This window comes from Triticum urartu, chromosome 7A (assembly GCF_056163025.1).
Source record: "Triticum urartu cultivar PI428250 chromosome 7A, HENAU_Tu73, whole genome shotgun sequence".
NCBI classification, from domain to species: Eukaryota; Viridiplantae; Streptophyta; class Magnoliopsida; order Poales; family Poaceae; genus Triticum; species Triticum urartu.
The window spans coordinates 700,187,817-700,207,150 of record NC_141879.1 but is presented as its reverse complement, the minus strand read 5'-3'; the positions used below and the strand labels follow the sequence as shown (position 1 = coordinate 700,207,150).

Here is a 19,334-nt window from a genome sequence, read left to right as displayed (position 1 = left end):
TGGTGGCGCGCGGGGTTATATATATAGGGAGGAGGGAGGAGGGAGGAGGAGGCGGTTACGGTTGCGGGTGGTTCCGGCTCGCCGGAAGGAGCGGCACGTTTGGGCCACGGTTGGCTGGCTCGCCGGTGTTTCCCACGTTGCCATTGATCGCACGTTTCGGTGCAGACAAAAAACTCGGCGACAGGGAGAGAGAGGGACACCGCGGCGTCCATATCCGTTCCGTTGCCGCACGCCGCGTGCCTACTATTCCTTCCACCCGTCCCCCGTTTTGACTGGATTTTCATAGCAGAGGAGCTGTTTTTGCTCTTCTGGGAGAAACGAGAAACATTTCACGTGGAGCAAAAGACGTGTTCTTCATTTTTCAGCACTCGACATTCTTTTTCAAAAGAAAAAGTGGATTCTATTCCTCTGGAATAGTATTATAGTCTGCCGATACAAATTCGGAAGCACTATCGGTAACACGGCGCAACCAGCAAGCGGTGCTACCTTTGGAACGTTCAATATTAGTTTGATTATGAGCAACTCTATTTTAACTACGCTCAACTTTTAACGGAATAACCCCATGAACGTTCAATATTAGTTTGATTATGAGCAGACTTAGGCCAGTGTAGCATTGTTTCTACACCGGCACATGAGTGGGAGAAATATCAACCACCGCTTTGACCCTCAACAATTGACCAGGCACATATTACATACCTTCACTCCAAAAACGGATAATCTACCTCATTATTCTGTAAACCGCGCCGAGGACGTGAGAACACATGCTTATTCCCCTTACTTTAGTTTTTTTTTAACTCTTAGGATATAAATCCTCATTTGTTTCGTAGGATAGGAATATCATAGGAATTGAAAAGTCATAAAAAAATGAGATGACATGTATCTCAAATTCTATAGTAAAATGACATGTCATTTAGTTCATAACATAAGATTATCTTTCTATTAGGTCCAAGATAGGTTTTTTTCTTAGAAATGTTAAGAATACGGACCAGTACTATCTACGAATAGGAATCCATTTCATAAAAGGTAGTCACCGCATGGAGGAATCCCTGTAAACCCAAGGAGGTGCAAGAGTTTTTTTTCTTTTCTGAAAAAGTACTCACGGGGTGGAGGAATCCCCATTTGTATATTGATCTCATTTGAAAAAGATATTGATATGGTTTATCAATATATTTACAGTAGGCATAGTAGTTTTATAATAGTAGTACAACTATATTGTTTTTCTAGCCGAGCTCACACCCCTTTTTATTAGCTTCTTAACAGAAATAGCCACTTCAGAACATTCAATGCCACTCAAAAGAAACAAAAGAGGGACCGGAAAGGGGAGAAGCGAGTTGAGGCACTATCAGTCAGATAACCCACTGCGAGTGGCCGTCGATTCATCGAAGCACTCGTCATGGGCGAAAACCTGTTAGCACCAAAACCCAACAAGGTTTAAAGAGAGGAAAGTAACAGCAAAAACGAAAAAAAAAAGACATACTCCCCTCACAGAAAAAGAGAGAGGAAGAAGCAAAAACGACATGCTATGATCGTGCGTCAAACCCTAGTGAAACAACTCTAGAAACCACAACAGCCTTCATCCATTCAGCACGCCATATGCACCTTGAATCCTCAGCCTTCCCTGGTCCGCAGAACAAGCAGCCAGCGACGGCAGGATAAGAATTCTCGTGCCTATCCTTCCTCGACAGGGACCTCGGTGCGAGCTGGCCGGAGACGAGTCCGTCCAACGTCGCCGTCCCTGAAATGTACGGGAGCGGGAAGCTTCCGTTCCGGCCTCTCGGTGCCGCATCGATCACCCGGCCGGAGAAAAAGCAATGTACCGACGACCGGCGCTAGCGCCCAAGGCGACAGGAACAGGAGCGACCCTTGGCTTGTCCGAGAGCGGCTCGGTCGGTCGGTATACATCCTCCCTGACCCTGTTCCGACCGACGGGTGCTAGCTCCACGTTTCTGCGTACGGTTTCTTCTACCAACCCGGCCGCGAGCGTACACACACTTGGCAAGTAAGGCGAGATTGGATCGTGCTTTCGCTAATGAGGCTTTCCGACAACAGTTTCAGCATATCAGGGTGAGGCATCTCTCATCGGTGGAGTCTGATCATTGTTTTGTTGTGGCGGAGATAAAAGAGACAGTAGCTTCGAGGCCACGGGCAAAGAAGCAGTTTAGATACGAAAATGTATGGCAGACCCATACTGATTACAATCGCCTAGTGGCGGATACATGGCAAGGTCTGCAGCGCAACCCCGGAATGCGAGGTATATCCGATGCGTTGAGTGAATTACAGGCAACTTTGGAACCGTGGACTTCTAAGGAGTTTGGGAGTTTGACACGGAAGGTGAGACAGCTTCAGAAGAAACTAGATCGAATTCGATCCGGGTCTGTTGGCCGGGGTCCGTCACCTGAAGAGCTGGCCATTGTCAAGAAGTTGAAAGAAGCACTACATCAGGAGGAGGTGTGGTTCAGGCAATGATCACGCGTCCCATGGCTCCGACAGGGTGACCGTAATACTGCCTATTTTCAAGCTCAAGCTAGACAACGGAGAAGAGTAAACAAGACACAAGGCCTGCAGAGGGCGGATGGATCTGTTTGTGCTAATGAAAATGAGGATAAGAAGGAAGTACAGAATTTTTATACCAACCTGTATCGTACCCAAGGGTTTGCTAATGCGGGAGAACTATTAGCTCACGTCCCTGTCAAAGTCTCAAATGCAATGAATGTGGAGCTGACAAAACCGTATACGGCCGAGGAGGTCAAGCATGCACTTTTTCAGATGGCTCCTTCGAAGGCGTTGGGAGTGGGTGGATACACAGCCGGTTTCTATCAAAGGCACTGGGGCCTTTTGGGAGGCGATGTTACTAGTGCGGTTTTGGAATTTCTCAATGGTTTTGGAATTATCTTCGGGCTTGAATGACACTTCCATTATTCTCATACCCAAGGTAAAACACCCACAATTTATTTCTCAGTATCGTCCTATTGCTCTTTGTCCGGTTCTTTATAAGATTGCGTCCAAGGCAATCACCAATGGACTCAGAGGTATTATGGATGAGATTATTAGCGAGGAACAGAGTGCTTTTGTTCCCGGTCGGTTGATCACCGATAATGTTTTAGTGGCATACGAGAGTGTGCATACTATGAAGAGGAGAAAGAAAGGGAAAAATTATTCTTGCGCGGTCAAGCTTGATATGATGAAAGCTTACGATCATGTCGAGTGGCATTACCTGGAGGCTATACTATCAAAACTTGGATTTGACATAGCTTTTGTCAGGTTAATTATGAAATGTGTGACTTCAGTGCGGTTCTCAGTCAGGGTGAATGGTGAACTATTGCCTTTTTTCATCCCGTCTAAAGGACTTCGAGAAGGCGATCCTATCTCGCCGTATTTGTTCCTTCTTTGCGTTGCGGGGAAGGATTTTCCCCATTGCTTAATAGTTACAATGGAGGAACTGTGGACCGAGGTTTGCGTGTCAGCTACCGATCACCTTGGGTAACACATCTGCTTTTTGCAGACGACAGTTTGATTTTCATCAATGCAAAAACAGCAAGTGCTTTAAGGTTGAATGAGATTCTCAGGATATATGGTGATGCTTCAGGTCAGCGGGTTAATTGTGATAAGAGTTCCATTTTCTTTTCATCTAATACTCCTGATACATGATACAATGAGGAACTCCTTGAAGGCCATCATGAACATTCAAGTGGAGGCCTTTAGTGAGAAATACTTGGGTTTGCCTACGGCAGTTGGGCGTATCACTAGTGGTACCTTTGATCATATAAGTGAACGAGCTCGTGGGAAAATTCAGGGTTGGTCAGAGAAATTGTTGGCATGTGCAGGTCGTGAGGTCTTGTTGAAAACAGTGGTACAGGCTATTCCTACGTATCCTATGAGTACCTTTCTGCTGACCAAGAAAGTCTGTAAGAGCATAACTTCTCCTATGGCTGAATATTTTTGGAGTAGTTCTCTTGACAAAAAGTCGATGCATTGGGTGTCTTGGCAGGATATGGCTACAACCAAGTGCAATGGTGGAATGGGTTTCAGGGATCTTCAGCAATTTAACCTGGCTATGTTGGGTAAACACGGATGGTGTTTTTTGACAAATCCAAATTCCTTATGTGCAAGAGTTCTAAAGGGTCGTTATTTCACAGATTCAGATTTCATGCAAGCAACAGCACCCAAGTCGGCTTCGGCTACATGGAAGGCTATCCTGGCAGGGAGAAAGGCTCTTGAGACCGGTTTGATATCCCGAGTGGGGGATGGTTCCACTATATCAGTTTGGACTGATAAATGGATCCCGGGCACCATCTCCATGACTCCATTAGCAAGACCACTGAATACTTATGTGGAGAAGGTGTCAGACTTAATTGATTCAGAGAATTGGACGTGGCGACAGGATTTGATTCGGGATACTTTCATTGCCTCGGATGCAGCTGCCATCATTAACATTGCTATTCGGCAGGGGGACCTGATTTTCATGCATGGGCATTTGATAGATCGGGCAACTACATTGTAAAGACGGCGTACCGGGCTCTTGTGACTCAGAAAGAGCGATTAGCTCTAGAGGAAGGGACGACTACCGGGACCTCAGAGGATGACAAGCAGATGTGGAAAGCCCTATGGAAACTAAATGTTATTCCAAAAGTGAGAGTTTTCTGGTGGAGAGTACTTCGAGGAATTCTCCCAGATGAGTACATGCTCAAGAACCGCCATATTGCAGATGTTAGCAACTGCAAAGTGTGCTTCGCCGGGGAGGAGGACTTGCACCATGCATTACTCTCCTGTCCGCATGCCCGACCTTTTTGGGAGGAGGCATGTGCATGGTTTGATCTCCGGCTACCAAATCTCTCGCCGGTGACATGGGCGCGTGATATCACATGTAGCCCACAATTCTCAACTGATGACCATGCCAATATTACAACTATCATGTGGTCTATATGGCATTCTAGGAATCGGATCAAGCATGGAGAGTTAGGTCGTGATCCTACAGAGACGATCCGATCCACGAAGGAGGCGATAGCTCTTCTACAGCTGCCCCGGAAGGTGGCTTCGATCCTGCCTGGTTATGGGTGGCGACCGCCTGAGGTGGGGTTTATAAAGGTTACCACAGATGGCGCACTTAACTTCACTGATGGACGGGGGGGGGGGGGGGGGGGGCGCTGGTGGTGTTGCTCGTTCGGCTAATGCGTTCCTAGGCGCATGGTGCAAACCGTTTGATGGGGTATATGATCCTCTTATCATTGAGGCTTTGTCACCGCGGGAAGGAGTTCGATTTGCTACTCTACGAGGCTTCCAACATGTGATCATGAAGGTGGATTGTCTGGAGTTGGTAATGCTCTGGGAAACTCGTCACAATTCTCATTCTATTGTGGCTCCAATCTTATTAGAAATAGGAGAGATTAGTACTCGTTTCATTTCTTTTGATGTTCTTAATGTAAGCAGGTCAGCAAACTTGCCAGCGCATCTCTGTGCAAAACATGCATGCCCATTGAATGTGACTGACAGTTGGCTCAACGAGACTCCTAGCTTCCTTGTGACCAGCTTTCTTGCTGATTGTCCAAGGAATGCTCTTGCTTAATATAGCTCTCTGATTTGCCCGCAAAAAAAAGGTTAACTTTTTTTTTAGGATTTGCAAGTAAGGTTAGCCGGCCTTCCATTTGCCGTCCCTTGAATCTTGGGGGCCTTGCCATTCGGGACTTCCGGGCTGGCCCTGCGTGTGCCCGATGGATTTAGCTTCAACGCACCGACCCAAACCGTCCCTGGAGTCACCTTCCCCTTCCACGTGACCCGAAGGTCCAGGCCATTGTCCGTGCGTCTACTTCCTGGCTTCTTGGTGATGGCTGATCCCGTCTCTTCTGTATGAACTGCTGGGTGTTTGGCCGCCGCATCGCTGAGCGTGCCCCTCTTATCTACATGATGGTCCCTTGTCGACGCCGCAGGATCCGCACTGTCCATGATGGGCCACATCTCTGAACTTGGTTCAAAGGCATCCACGGTGCCCTAGGCCCTGTCGCCATGGTTCAGTACATCGACCTATGACACTTGCTCCGACATACCATACTCCCTGCATGCTGGCAAGCTTGTCTATCATTGGACTAGTTCCGGAGTCTACATTGCTGCCTCCTGCTACCCCGCCATGTTCGTTGGTTCGCCGCCAGATCCACATTGGCAGCTCACTTGGAAAATATGGGCGCCTCTTCGTTTTAAGATCTTCATGTGGCTGGCCTCCCAAGAGTGATGCTAGAACATGGAAAGACTTGGGTGCCATGGTCTACCCCACGCGGATAGATGCCCCTCTGTGACCAAGAACCGAAGAGCATACATCACCTCTTGGTCAGCTGCTCCTCCCGCCAACTTTGGCACAAGGTGCTCGCATGGTGCCGTTCAACGGCTGCTCCACCCCACCCCAACTCACCCTTGCAGGAGCGGTGGCAAGATACCCTAGTCATGTCCCCATCCTCCTGCTGAAAAGGGCTCTCATCCCTCCTCCTTCTGACGGCTTGGCTTCTATAGAAGCATCGGAAGCGTCTTCGACCGACTAGAACCCTCCTTGACCAATCACGCCTACATCTCATGCATCAAGGACGAAGCTCGTCTTTGGGCGCGAGCGGGTGCTTTTGGCTTGGCCAACATAATTACCAAATAAACCATATGTGGTAGTTTGCAACCCTAAGGCCCTTCTCGCCCCTCTCTCCCGGCCTCATGTCGTGTGTTGGATCCAGAGTCCTTGTATTCTTATTCTACTCTTCTACCAATGAAAGATATGCAAGCTTTGCGTATTTTCCAAAAAAAACTCTCCTCCTTTCCACAACCCGCCTGGAAATTCCCCGTATCTTACTCCAAGTTCAGCGATTAGCCGGGCATCCTTGGCTTTTGCCTCAAACTGAGACCTGAATACATCGGCAACAATATTTTGTTTATTTTTTTGCGGGTGAAACAATCTTTTCTTTCGCTGAAGTAGAATGTTTTAGCAGAAACCAAGAAGTTACAATCACATCAAAGTGATAGCACCACGCCAGACATTCAACTTATTATTAGCGCAAAGTTAACACCTTGTTTTTTCAAAAGCGATAGTAGTTTCTTTCGTGCTGTAAATTTTGTGTCCCAGGTGTTCGTTCCGAAAAATTAGTTACATGGAGAATATTGCTGATTCATACTTGAAAAGCAATGTGACCAGCCTTGAATTTGCAAAACTGACACAATGTAATTAAGTTACAATTTTTTTATCAGGAGAAAAATGAACCATGTACCATCGTATTTATCTTTCTCCAGGAGAGCAAATCCTTAACAAATTTCTATCTGCCACCAAAACGTAAAACCCTGGACAAATCTGTGCTAATTAACTGACAAGAAACATGTTTGCACAAAGTTGATGTGATACCAAGAGCTATAAGAAAGCGCTACTTAGGAGTTGGGGCAAGATTGCATACTGAACAATAAAGATCAAACAATTAGCCTATGAAAGAAAGGTTTAGAATGTGCTAGCAGCAAAGATGAAATCAAATGTGCTACTACGACCATCCAAATGACATGGCATGTTCTACTAGCAGTATTAGTAAGTAATGAGGGGTAAAGAAAAGAGGCACGGCTTGTTTATGATAGAATGGATAGACATTGCAAGGGGAATGCAAAGCGGCATGAACATTCAGTTCAGCTATGGCTTGTGAAGAATGGAGGGTCCTTGTCTTCTTGTAGCATCTCATGAGACGGAATTGGAATTATGCTCTCTTTGAGGTAATAACCAGAAAGAATCATCCGATATTGTCTCTTTCCAATCTTTACCATTCCTAAGAATAAAGATGGCAATGGGTCGGGTTTGGATCTGGTTGAACAATATCAAATCCATATCCATATCCATGAAGACAGTTTTTGCCCGCCCATGAAAAAATCCACGGGTGAAAAAATGCGTCCATGTCCAAACCCGATGGATATCCATACTCACTGGATACCCATTGGGTCCTCTCGAGACATATAAATAAGACATAATACAATGTTAACATAAGCTCTTCCATTCTTCACCTTGTGGTAGGCTAGGCTTCACTTATGGTATACATTAACTTATGGTAAATCAAATTCACTGACATTCTAACTTCATTTAGTATTTTTCTAACAGATCAGAATGACGAGTCATTTAACAACGAGACAAAAATAAGGGAAGGGGCGTTGGAGTATTCTACGGAGGGGATTGAATGTCAACTAATAAAACTTATGACGGGGATTGTGTAATTTCTTTTGCATCTTTTAGATAACAATGTGTAAAATTATAGTGGGACATGTAATTGTGGGGTAGGGATAGTACATTTTTGCTCATTAAGTCATACTATCGGGTCGGATTTGGGTATACCCACGGGTATAAGATTATATCCATGCCGTACCGGCAAACAATCGGGTCGGGTTTGGGCGCCACCCATGGACACAAAAGTATATCCAACCCCTATCCATTCGGGTTGGATATCCATGTTCATGGGTAAAATTGCCATCCTTACCTAAGAACTTGCCATCGATATCGAAGCGTAACACGTGTTCATGATTAAACTGGATCAAAAGTTCATGCTCGTTGAGCACAGCCATGTCATTGAACCATATCACCACTGTATCAAGTGGTGACATCCTCTTCCTTTTGAGAGAAGTTAATTTCAACTTTTGTGATGCCTCCACTTTCGTTAGGTCAATCCGGTACTTAAAGGTCCAAATTTTGGCCTCATAATTCTGCATCACCCAGACATCCAAAGTGGTGTTGTTTTTGAACAAAAAGCCCGAGAAAGCAAGAACCCCCTTCATGTCGAACAACTGTCCAGCATGGTACGTACCCGGATGATTCGGTTGGGCTGGACTGCGCATCCATCAGAATGATTCAACTTCTGTGTCAAATATAATAATGTCTTCGCCATCTCCTATAACCTGCGTGGCATCATAAGTGTTAGAAGGGAGAGAGGGGTTTTGGTGGAATAGTTCGTTGTATTGCTTGAGCCTCGTGGGCATATATATAGGAGTAGACCAACTTGGAGTACAAGAGAAGGCAGGACCAAATCCTAGTCTATCATATACTTCCTAATAATCCTTATATACTCAACATCCCCCCGCAGTCACAACGGTAGATACGCAGACGGTGAGACTGGAGAAGAATCCGAAGGCAAGCCGACGGACACCCCCCCCACAGTTGTAACAGTTGATGCATCACGGAGTCGTGGCTGGAGTGGAAACCAACGAGGTTGCTCAAGTAGGCGGTAGCCCTTTGTGCCGTTTGCCGATGTAGTCGAGAGCGTGGGCGATGTAGCCGTGGTCAAGGTAGCCATGCGAAGAATGCCGTGGTCGATGTAGAGTCAGGGTAGTCGGTGTCGAGGAAGTCGCCATGGAGCCGAGGGCGCAAGGAGGCGCCGAGTTAGCATGGGCGCAGTGGTGTCGAAGTAGGAGTGCGCCAGGGAGAAGACCGTGTTGACGAGGCGTCGCGCCGGGGTTGCCAAACCTGGGGAGACGTCGTAGACGAAGGCACGCGTCGGTGTTGCCAGCACCGGGCATGCGTAGACGGTCGAAGATGAAGTTGACGAAGCGCCACACCAGGCTTGCCAGGCCCGGGAAAACGTCGTGGACGAAGGCATGCATCGGTGTTGCCAGCATCGGACATGCATAGACGAGGGACCTGCATGAGCTGTACGCCATGTTGAAGAAGTTGAAGGGGCCAGTAGAGAAGAACTCGACGACGATTGCGACATCCATCGGCACGGGGCCAATGCCACGAACGATGGTCGGAGTAGACGAAGTGGTCGGGGTAGATGACATCGACGCTGGCAATGGGCTGGTGCTGGACGAAGACGAAGGGGGTGGATGGGCGGCTGCGACGGCTATGGAGATAGAGGCGGCGCAGCAGCTAGGTTAGGAGTGCGGCAGCAGTGCTCGAAGTAGGCGAAGAACCCTGATAGCGTGACGAAGACCGGCGTGGAAGGTAGCGTTCCCACGCCAAGGGAGACGGCGCGACGCATACCATGGGAGGTCGATGCGCGGTGACGGCGGAGTGGACCGCAGGCCGCGGCGCTATGGCCCGAAGGGGCGACGCAGTGGCTGTGAGCAGGTTGGGGCGACGGCAGGAAGACCTCGGGGCGGCGGTGGGGACCGCGGGCCACGTCACTACGACCCAAAGGGGTGGTGCAGCAGCGGAGCGTGGGTCGGTGCAACCGCGGGGACGGCCTTGGGGCGGCGGCTAGGACCGCATATCGCGGCACTACGGCCCGTAGGGGCGACGCAGCAGCGACACACGAGTCGATGTAGCCGCAAGGAGAACCATGAGGCGGCGGCGCTGCGGCCCGATGGGGCGACACAGCGACATTCCGTTGCTCGATAGGCGGAGGGTTGCGCTGAACTCGGGGACAATATTCACGGGGCCTACGGAGGCGTGCGCAATCGACGGGCCAGGTCGGTCGCACGGTGTAGATGAGGCGGTCGCGGCGGCGGGCAGGTGATCAATCCAATCGCACGTGAGGTCAGGTTCGCTGCTCGGTGGAGGCGTGATGGCGGCAGAGTCCGAGATGAAGCCGGCGATGATGGACGGCATGGGACAACGTGCGAACGAGCGCGTCAGCACTGGCACTCAGGCCGCCAAAGCAACGCCGACACCCGGGTAGCGAGGCCCGAGTGACCAACGGAGCAGCGGCGCCCGAGTTGAGGCACCCGACGAGCATGATGCAGCCGTCCCGACGCAGCCAAGGACGAGGCCGACGAGGTAGACCGCCAGGCCGTTGTGCAGATGCGGCGGAGGCAGGTGACGTGGATCGATGGGCGGGCCGGCGCGAGAGCGACGACTATGATTGGCCGTCGCATGGTGCGAGGCCGCCGGGTCGGGGCGATGCAGGTTTCCCGGTCGAAGCAGGGCGGTGACGGCCGGCATAGGTCGACGGGAGGACCGACGCGCGAACGGCGGCTGGCCTTGACAGTCCGCGTTGGCGCACGTGGATGCCGGGTCAGAGGAGAGGCCGGTTGGTCGCGCCGGGGTTGGAGTAGAGGCGCACGGGGGTCGACGGACGGGCGATGCAAACCGATCAACATTAGGTAGGAAAACAAAAAAAACAACAACGATCAAAACGACCGGCAAGAGAGCGAAAAAATCTGGAGCAAGGGCTCGGGAAAAGGACTCTCTAGGGCAGACAGCCAACACGGGCGGCGGACGAACCCTAGGTATGGGCGGCGCAGCCCCCGGCGGCGGTCATGGAGGCCGACCGCCCCGGGACTGCTGATACCTCTCCAACGTATCTATAATTTTTGATTGTTCCATGCTATTATATTATCTGTTTTGGATGTTTAATGGGCTTTACTATGCATTTCATATTATTTTTGGGACTAACCTATTAACCGAAGGCCGAGTGCAAATTGCTGTTTTTTTGCCTATTTCAGTGTTTCGCAGAAAAGGAATATCAAACGGAATCCAAACGGAACAAAACCTCCGCGAGGATCTTTTTTGGAACATATGCAATCCAGGAGACTTGGAGTGGACCTCAAAAAAGCAGCGAGGAAGCCACGAGGCAGGAGGGCGTGCCTAGGGGGCCAGGCGTTCCCCCACCCTCGTGGGCTCCTCGCAGCTCCACTGACCTACTTCTTTCGCCTATATATACTCTTATACCCTGAGACCATCGGGGAGAGCCATGAAACACTTTTTCCACTGCCACAACCTTCTGTACCCGTGAGATCCCAACTTGGGGCCTTTTTCGGGGCTCCGCTGGAGGGGGATTCGATCACGGAGGGCTTCTCCATCAACACTATAGCCTCTCCAATGATGTGTGAGTAGTGTACCACAGACCTTCGGGTCCATAGTTATTAGCTAGATGGCTTGTTCTCTCTCTTTGGATCTCAATACAAAGTTCTCCTCGATCTTCTTGGAGATCTATTCGATGTAATTCTTTTTGCGGTGTGTTTGTCGAGATCCGATGAATTGTGGATTTATGATCAAGATTATCTATGAACAGTATTTGATTCTTCTCTGAATTCTTATATGCATGATTTGATATCTTTGCAAGTCTCTTCGAATTATCAATTTGGTTTGGCCTACTAGATTGATCTTTCTTGCAATGGGAGAAGTGCTTAGCTTTGGGTTCAATCTTGCGGTGTCCTTTCCCAGTGACAGCAGGGGCAGCAAGGCACGTATTGTATTGTTGCCATCGAGGATAAAAAGATGGGGTTTATATCATATTGCTTGAGTTTATCCCTCTACATCATGTCATCTTGCCTAATGCGTTACTCCGTTCTTATGAACATAATACTCCAGATGCATGCTGGATAGCGGTCGATGTGTGGAGTAATAGTAATAGATTCAGAATCATTTCGGTCTACTTGTCACGGACGTGATGCCTATATTTATGATCATTCCTAGATATTCTCATAACTATGCGCTTTTCTATCAATTGCTCGACAGTAATTTGTTCACCCACCGTAATATTTGCTCTCTTGAGAGAAGTCACTAGTGAAACCTATGGCCCCCAGGTCCATTTTACATCATATTAGTCTCCTGTCAATTTGCCAATTTCTGTCACCGTTTATTTTGCAATCTTTACTTTCCAATCTATACAAGAAAAATACCAAAAATATTTATCTTATTATCTTTATTAGATCTCACTTTTGCAAGTGACCGTGAAGGGATTGACAACCCCTTTATCGCGTTGGTTGCAAGATTCTTGATTGTTTGTGCAGGTACTAGGCGACTTGCGTGTAGTCACCTACTGGATTGATACCTTGGTTCTTAAAAACTGAGAGAAAAATACTTACACTACTTTGCTGCATCACCCTTTCCTCTTCAAGGGAAAACCAACACATGCTCAAGAGGTTGTAGCGGCGCACAGGTGCGGAGGCTAGGGTTTGGATCGTGATTAGGATGATACCATGTTAGAAGAGAGAGAAGGGTTTTAGTGAAATAGTTCGTTGTATTGCTTGAGCTTGGTGGGCATATATATAGAAGTATAGAGACTAACTTGGAGTATAAGACAAGGCAGGACTAAATCCTAATCTATTCTATACTTTCTAATAATCCTTATATACTCAACAATAAGGATAACGAGGACGCCAATAAAGATTGCCCCATCGGACAACTCTGTAAGCCGTCCGCTCCCTCCCGCTATGGTTCCGCCGCCGCCGGTGGCGCCCTAGCCCCCTCCCGCCGCCGCCGGCCGCCGGCTCGCGTGCCCCGGCCCTCCCCGCCCCCTCTTCCCCCCATCCCGTTCCCGCCCCTGCGCCGCCTCCCCGGGAGGTGGCCGGGGGCGGCGCGCCCCTCCTCTTCCCTTGGCCGCCACCCTCATGAGCTCTCCCCCGCCGCCGCCAGTGGGTGCCCCGGCGCTGGCCCGGGTGCTGCCGGCGGCGGCGGGCCCTTCTGTACCCGTGCATTCGTCTCCCTCCCGGGGCTGGTGACGGCGGTGGTGATGCTCGGCTGGGCGGCGGCCCGGCGACCGGCAGCGGTCGCCGGCGGTAGGCGCGGTGGCGGTGCTGCCCTTTGCAGCAGGGCGGCGTGGTGGCGAGCGGTGGCCGGCGGCGTGTCCCCGACCCAGATCTGGGCCCTCCCGGCCCCATCTGGGTCCTAGCGGGCCGGTCCCTGGCGGGGCTTCGTCGTCGTCTGTGTGGTGAGGAGGAGGAGCGGCTCGGATGGGGGGCGGCGATGCCGATGGCGTGCCTGCTGCAGCGCGATGGCGGGAGCTTTCCGGGAATGGAGTTCCCAGCCGGGCCTGTGGGCACACGGGCCTGGTAGGCTCCCGCTAGTGTGTCCGGTCGGCTACCGTCATTGACGGTGGAGGTTGTGCCCTCCCGCGTGCCGACGGTGCTACGGCCCCTAGTCCCGGCTCCTATCCCTTGTTGTGCAGACCTCACCTCGTGGTGCCGTGGTGAGACGGCGTGGAGGCTTCTTGACCATGGTGGCACAAGATGGTGGTCGGTTTGGTGACAGGCTCTGGAGCACCCGAGGTGAAGGTTGGGATCGGAGGAAACCCCTGTCGGCCTGTCCGACACCGACGCGGCGACGCCAGTGGGTGCCGCCGGACCTTCCTGGAGGGCGTCGGGGGCGACCCTTCCTCTCACCTCGTCGTGTACCGGGGGAAACCCTTGGCAGCAGCGTCGTCTTCGTCGCGGTCCTTCTTGGAGGTGCTGATTGGTACCGGTGCTTCGGAGCCTTGGAGCTTGGTGGGAGATCTTCGGTGGGCGCAGTGCGTGAAACTTCTTCGTTTCCGTTGATCCGCCGTTGTCGGCATTCTTTTCTCTTATTGTTTCTCTTTCGTTTCTTTTGGGTGTGAATGTGCTGCTTCCGCCCCAGCACCTATCCTTGGATGTATCGGTTGGTTGCTTTGGAATACAAAGCGGGGGAAATCCTTTTTCTTAATAAAGATTGCCCTGGTGCTGAAATGGCGGTGAACGGAGCAACATCTCCCGTAACTTCCATTCCATGGAAGCCGAGGAGACTGTTGGCATTCTGACACTATGTACCTCGGCTTATCAGATCCAACTGTGAGGACGTATAAACTGAATTCAAAAAGGTAGTTTGACACCCAAAGCATCCTGTATTCTTTAGTTGGATGGTGCATGTAGAAACCAAGCACGTAGTTGTAGATGAGTTGCCTAAATGGAGGCTGTGGTAGGAGAGCATGCTGGCGAATAACTGGGTTGAAGATGTAGAATTGACGTCTCAATCTTCCCAAGACGATGATGAAACCATCACAGGTGCCTTGAAGACAAATCACTTCACGGTGTTTGAAACCCGGTACGAAAGGCCAGAGCTGTTGATTCGTGGTTCTCGCACCGGCACCGGCGCACCGCGGACGATGACAAGGCTGGCTGGCCGACCGTCCCCGTCGATGATGGGGAGCGATGGCTGGCTGCGATGATGTTCGGACATAAATCCAGGCATGGAGGTGACACTACGCCACAATGTGCAGACGGCTCGGCAGCGGCCGACGTCCTTGGGCGACAATCAGATGAGTATCCTGTCGATGATGTTGGCGCAGCCCAAGGAGGAGGAAGCACACACATGTCTGGAGGTAGAAGAAGAGCATACAGAGAGGTTTGCGGCACCGCACACACTTATGCCTTTTTTTCTGTTTCTTCTCAACGGAAATGAACTGAGTACATGGGTTTAAGTACCAGACCCACACAACCACACGCACCCACTAACCCCACTACGTTGCATGCAGACGCGACGGCCAAGCCAGCTGCTTGATCTGATTATTCTTGCATGTACAGGCTTGAGCCAGATCCAAGTTTCAACAGACTTGAGCTTGCCCACAACGACACACTTGATGCAATCTCAACTGAATGCATCCGCTTCTAGCTCCACGCTGATCTGCCGCCGGACTCGGCCGCGCTCTGACTCCACGTAGCTGTACGCACATGTTGCTAACAACCATATCCCATGCAAACTACACAACATGCATGCTACTGATCAGCTGATGCTAACTCAACTAACTAACTAGGCAATATTAGCTTGCATGTGTACTCGTCTTCACACTTCTACAAGCACGCTCACTGTCGCAGCCTCAAGCCTTCAACTTAACTACATGCATGAACGAACTAATGCGATGAAATAAATATGATGGATACCTAGACAACAAGGTAAATTCTATCAATCACCCCCTTAACCTTGTTGTTTATTCGAGCACCTCCATGTCGATCTTCAAAGCAGCCCCAGCTCGTCGGCGGCAGTCGCGGCGGCGAGGTGGGCCTGCTCCTTCCTGGGCGCGGTGCAATCCCTTGAGGAAATGCCCGTAGTCTTGGCAGTTGTAGCAGCGGACTTTGCGGATGTCGAAGTTGCTCCTCCTCTTGCCAGCACCGCTGCGTTTCTTGGAGCAAGCAAACACTCCTCCCTGAGGAGTAGCTGAGTGCCGCCGTTGCTGCTGCCTGCCTCGTGTCGGTGTCAAAATCGGCCGATCTCGGGTAGGGGGTCCTAAACTGTGCGTCTGAAGATCAAAGGTAACAGGAGACAGGGGAGACACGATGTTTACCCAAGTTCAGGCCCTCTTGATGAAGATAAAACCCTTACGTCCTGCTTGACTATATTCAATGAGTATAGGGGTTACGAGAGTCGATCTACCTCGAGATCATAATGGCTAAACCCTAGATGTATAGCCTATGTGAATTGTCTTAGCCTCCACGGACTAAACCCTTCGGTTTATATAGACACCGGAGGGGTCTAGGGTTATACAGAGTCGGTTTACAGAGAAAGGAAACTATACATCCGAACGCTAGGCTTGCCATCCACGCAAAGGAGAGTCCCATCCGGACACGGGGAAATGTCTTCTGCCTTGTATCTTCATGGCCCATTAGTCTGGCCCATATCAAATTGTCCGGACACCCGAGGACCCCTTAGTCCAGGACTCCCTCGGTAGCCCCTGAACCAGTCTTCAATGACGACATGTACGACATTCAGATTGTCTTCGGCATTGCAAGGCGGGTTCCTCCTCCGTATACAAACAGTCTTCTGAACAAAAGAACTATATCTGACTCTGTATAATAGTTACAACCCTCAACCACAAGGGTACATTATTTAATAAGATGTAACATTTTCGACGAAACGTCATGTCAGGCCTGGTTTTATTTCGAACCGTTTCTCGGCCTCCCGCTTCGCGTTTTGAGGCGCAACCTCTATTGACATGTCTTGTCAAAGCAGAGATCGTGCCCCATTATTGCGGGATTTTCATCAATATAAGTTTGGGTAATCAACCGTGCTGCTCGCACGACCCCTTGGGAATAGGCGAGTTTTAAGGCTAGTGGGGGCGCTTGATATTCACTGCCTATATAAGCGTATAAAGATCCATCCTTTTACCCCACGCCTTCTTCCTTCCTCAGCCTTCCCGTTCTTGAGCTCTAGCACCCAAGTTTCAATCATTCCCACCGCCCAACTCTCCCAGCCATGTCTGGATCCGGTTCTCAAGGCAAGTGGGTGGCCTCCTCCGTCATAGAGAAGGACATCAAGGAGCTCCGGGAGGCGAAGTATTTGACTGCGGAAATCGCACACCGGCTCCCGGCCAAAGAGCAAATCATCCACACGCCAAAGCCCGACGAGAGGGTTGTATTCACCCCCCTTTCTCCATGGCCTAGGGTTTCCACTTCACCCCTTTGTCCGTGGACTCATGTTCTACTATGGGCTGGATTTCCATGATCTAGCTCCAAACTCCTTCCTTCACATCTTGGCGTTCATCGTGTGTGAGGCGCTCCTCCGCATTCCTCCCCACTTCGGCCTGTGGCTTAAGGTTTTCAATGTAAAGCCGAAGGTTGACGGGCAGCACACTGACTGCGGCGGTGCCATGGTGAGCAAACTCCTCAACACCACTTGGTCCAAGGGGGCCTTTGTGGAGACCATGAAGGTGTGGCAGCAGGAGTGGTTCTATATCACCGAGTCTCGTGGTACCAAATGGGTTGCTGCCCCTGAATTCAGATCTGGGCCTCCCATGCGGCTCGCGACTTGGACCAACAAGGGTCTGGACTGGGGGTCGACCGACGAAGTGATGACGCTGCAAAAGCACATCAAGAGTATGATAAAGAAAAACACTAGTCCCACCGACGTGATTCAGGTGATGCTGTTCCACCAGATCCTCCCATGCCAATGCCGATCTCTCTGCACGTGGGAGTTTAATCCGGACGGCCCTCGGACCCTGCAACACTTCTTCGGTACAACACACAAAGAGATCTGGAAATTGCTTTTTAAAGCCGAAAAGTCATGGCCGGAGAAGACCAAAGATATTGGTCTTGACAGCGCACATCCGGCAACCGAGGTAAGCCTCCGACCATAATTTTGATCCATAAGTCAAAGGGTATATATTGAGACACCCATTCCTTATTCAGGGCTGGATAGCGAAGGCGGAGTGGATCAGGTGTCCGGCGCCGCTACTAGAAAACCCAGCTACTCCTCTGTTAGCAAGGATGCTGATCCCGGCGCCTTATCAGATGCCAGAGAAGAAGGCCAAGAAGAAAAGCAAGGAGCCCAAAGGTGGGCCCCACCGAAAAGCGTTCTGGGCACTATGTCCGGACACGCCGAAGCTCTCTCCTCCCATGAGGAAGACGAAGATGAAGAGGAAGAGGAAGAAGAGAGAGATCCCCCCCCCCCCAAGGGGAGGGAGAAGATGAGGGCGGCCTCTACGGACCTAGGAGCGGAGGCGTCCAAGAGGGAGAAAACATCCCTCTTGGACAATTCGGATTTGGATGCCGAAGCACTCCCCGAATGGCGTCCCAGAGCGAAGCCCCTGGCCGCCTCATAAGTACCCAAGGATATTAAGCGTATGTCTGGTTTCATAACCGCGATTCTAACATATTTGTTTTGTGTGCCTCAGTTCGGCCCGTGATCTTCCCCAATCATCATCTTCGGGGTATTCTCTAGAACCGGGGATGGTGGAGAGCGAGACGCCTCCGCGTGCCTCCCCGCCAACCATTATGGATGACATCGAAGTGTTGTCCCGAAAAGCCTCTCCAAACAATGGGAAGGAGCGGGAGGCCATCCAAACAGCGCCAGAGGAGAACACCTCGGCTGCCGAGATCATGGGGGAACCAACCCCTATGGGAACTGACGACGGGGGCCATGACCGATCTGGCCCCCAGCCGAACACCATACCGGAGACCAGTACACTCCGGAATCGAGCGGGCAACCCCCTTTGAAGGAGGGGGAGCGCCGACTCCACCGGCAACCTCCATTAATCCGGAGGCGCCGGACACTCTGACGGAAGCACTTCGATGCGCTTCCGTCGTGGAGGAGTGTAACAGCCTGGATTTTTGCCCTTTTCTTTTTTCCTTTGATTTTCTTGGATTTCCCGATTTGATTTGCTTTTTCGTGGCTACGTGGTTCTGAAACTAGGGAAGATCATGTCTTCCTAGGTTTTATAGTGGCTTGTCACCCTCATCATCATCCCAAGATCATGTCATTTTCATCCTTGACCTATCCCAATATTCTTTTGTTGGGAATATTCCTTTTCTGATAAAGGAACAAGCCTTAAACCCTAGGTTGTGAAGCAACCTACATTTATGTCGCTCCCAAAATTCCCAAATAATTCTCATAAATTGTTTGGGTCATATCTTCCTCAATTATGGCAAAATAGTTCATTGTCCATGTTTCCCATCATGCTCAATTAATTCCTTTTCTGTTTTGTCCTGAATGGCAGTTTGTGAAGCAAGTGCCATTTAGCTTTGCCCAATTCAAACCAAACTTCTTGGACATCTTTGCCTATCCAAATAATTACCTCATGCCAAAATTCAACTCAATGTTCCTAGTAAATATTCCTGAGCAAATTTTCAAAGTTCCTGTCTGAGGGAAGTGATTGTGAAGGAAGTATAAGCTAGACATATCCAAATGAGTTGAAAATTTTCAAGGTCCTTCATATGATCAAATCATGACTCTCCACCAA

The 19,334-nt window shown here is 50.2% G+C and overlaps 2 pseudogenes; both read right to left on the bottom strand.

Annotated features, from left to right (window-relative positions):
- Window positions 1-7,635: 7,635 nt before the first annotated feature.
- Window positions 7,636-9,765, bottom strand: LOC125519381 (uncharacterized; annotated as a pseudogene).
- A 4,445-nt stretch (window positions 9,766-14,210) lies between these two features.
- LOC147961764 (putative F-box protein At3g16210) lies at window positions 14,211-16,594 on the bottom strand (annotated as a pseudogene).
- Between the last annotated feature and the right edge of the window lie 2,740 nt (window positions 16,595-19,334).